Raw genomic sequence first — 2,312 nt, 5'->3', positions numbered from 1 at the left:
GGTGGGGCTAGCTAGGGTAGGGGGGAGTGGTAGGTGGAAATGGAGACAACTGTTCTGAACAACAATAAAAAAAGACAAGAAAAGAAACAAGAAGAATGCTGTGTGAATATGGGACATTGGATTGATGCACTACAAACTACCAAGCACCAGACTGCGGACGAACCACTAGAAGCTAGGAAAAGAAAGAGCCCTAGAATTTTCAAAGGGAGCATGGCCCTGCTGACACCTTCATTTTAAGCTTCTAGGCTCCAGAACTGTGAGACAATAAATTTCTGTGGTTTTTAAGCCACTCAATTTGTGATTTGTTATGGCAACCCTAGAACACTAATATATTCAATGTCTGCATTCGGATCAAATAGGAAAAATAAGCTATAGAAGTATTTGCTGCATTTTTCTAAACCCAAGATTGATATTTAAGTAACAATGTGTTACTGTTAGCTTTGAATGATAGATTCAACAATGGTCTTACATTTTGTCCTCAGAAAACACCTATGTATGAAATAAATATATATTACATTTTTTATTAGTTGATTACAGTGGTTAATTCTACCTGAAGATCGGGATAGCCCACATTTAGATTCTTCTTATTCAAAGCAGGATCTATTCTCAACATTTTGTACAAATGCATTTAATCTTATCACCACAGTGTAGTGTAGGCACTATTATTATGCATAGTTTACAGATGAGAAAATTACTACACAGAGAATTTGATAGTTTATAATAACAGAGTTTGTGCATGTGAGATCTAATTGTTTCTGTGTCTCAGTTTGAGGTGGAGACACTTCACCAAAATCTCCCAAGAAGAGCAGTGCTGACCAGGCTGGGGTGAAGAATGAATAAGAACTGGAGAAAGTGCACTGGTGGCCGAGGGAGAGAAACAAGTGACGTCATCACACCCATATGGAAACACAAAATGAAAAAAGTTGATTATGTCACATCTAAATTCATTTATATCTGACTAATATTTTGCAATTCACCCACATCTTAAAAATGGACATCATTTGTAGTTTAGTGGAATTTGAAGGGATGGTATTGATCGTTTGGTGAATGAATCTCAGCAACACTCTCAATAAGAGCAAAAATGGATAAAATTGATATTACAAATGAATAAAAATCTGAAATCAATTATAAAAGGCCATTACATGCAAGATATTTTAAACAAAAATAGCCTGAAACATTGCATGCAAATCAACACTTTAATAATTTAAAATATTTTAGTGAATTACAAAATTTTCCCCACTTATGAGATAAATTAAAAGAGTATATTATTCGAGTGTTATTTGTTAACTCAGTTTTAAAGTAGGTTCTTGTTTATATAGCCATTGAATTATTTTATAAATATTTAATTTAAATTGCTAACAATATAAAATATAATTTGATACAAATAAGTAAAAAGTTAAATGTGGGGAATTCTTAAAAATGAGGAATATGTTGAAAATAAATCCAGTTTTGAAGAAATTCTTGTCCACCTTTATGAATTGATTAACCAAAGAGTGTCTTTTTTAAAAAAAAATTCTTCTAGCATCACTGCATTGTGACATACTGTTGAGAGATCTCAGTGTCAAAAATTGCAGTTTTTACTATTCTACTTAAATATGATTATTTTACTATTCTTTATTTAAATATGGTTAGCTCTCCAACAACTTCTGACTAAACAAAAACATAATTGCTGACTTAAGTAGGTTCATTTTTACTTACTAATCAGTCATTCAATTCTGTCCTAATGAATTTATTTTGGACACATGGGCTGCAAATTATATTCTTGTATGTGAACAACATAAATAGATAATTCAGCACTTTTTCCAACGAATTTGGGTAATGTATACAATGGATTTGCTGTTCTTTGCAGCTAACACACAATTACAAATGGGATTTAACTTATTAATTTATTAGCATCGTCCTTAATCATTATTGCTTACCTTTCAATCTCACTTTCTCCCTAATTTTTAAAGTAATTAGCTCTTAGCTTTGCGCAGTGGCAATATCGTAGCCAATGAGGTTTATCTGAGGCACGATTATTGCTAATTAAAGTAATCAGCTTTTAATCCAGCCTTTCTTGAGTTTTCCACCTTTTTAACTTCACTGTTCCCTTTTTAATGTATATATATATATACACACACACACATATATATAGACACACACATATATGCAAAATCAGATTGTTTCTTATTGGAAGTGAGGTTCTTTTTCACTAATGAATTGATATAAGGCATTTCTGCATTGCCAATCTTGAAAGTGATTCCAGTAATTTCTTTTCAACATAAATGAATTTCCCCTCACATTACAGTAAGAGTCACATGATTTTCTATACA

At 32.0% G+C, this 2,312-nt stretch overlaps 1 non-coding gene across 1 annotated transcript; it reads left to right on the top strand.

Moving 5' to 3' along the window:
- The first annotated feature begins 1,964 nt into the window (after positions 1-1,964).
- LOC112313947 (U4 spliceosomal RNA) lies at positions 1,965-2,111 on the top strand. The gene has a single exon (XR_002975743.2). It is a non-coding gene; the product is annotated as a U4 spliceosomal RNA (small nuclear RNA).
- The last annotated feature ends 201 nt before the right edge of the window (positions 2,112-2,312 follow it).

This window comes from Desmodus rotundus, chromosome 13 (assembly GCF_022682495.2).
Source record: "Desmodus rotundus isolate HL8 chromosome 13, HLdesRot8A.1, whole genome shotgun sequence".
Taxonomy (NCBI): Eukaryota; Metazoa; Chordata; class Mammalia; order Chiroptera; family Phyllostomidae; genus Desmodus; species Desmodus rotundus.
Note: the sequence above shows the minus strand (reverse complement) of the source record. Positions and strands in the feature narration are given on the sequence as shown.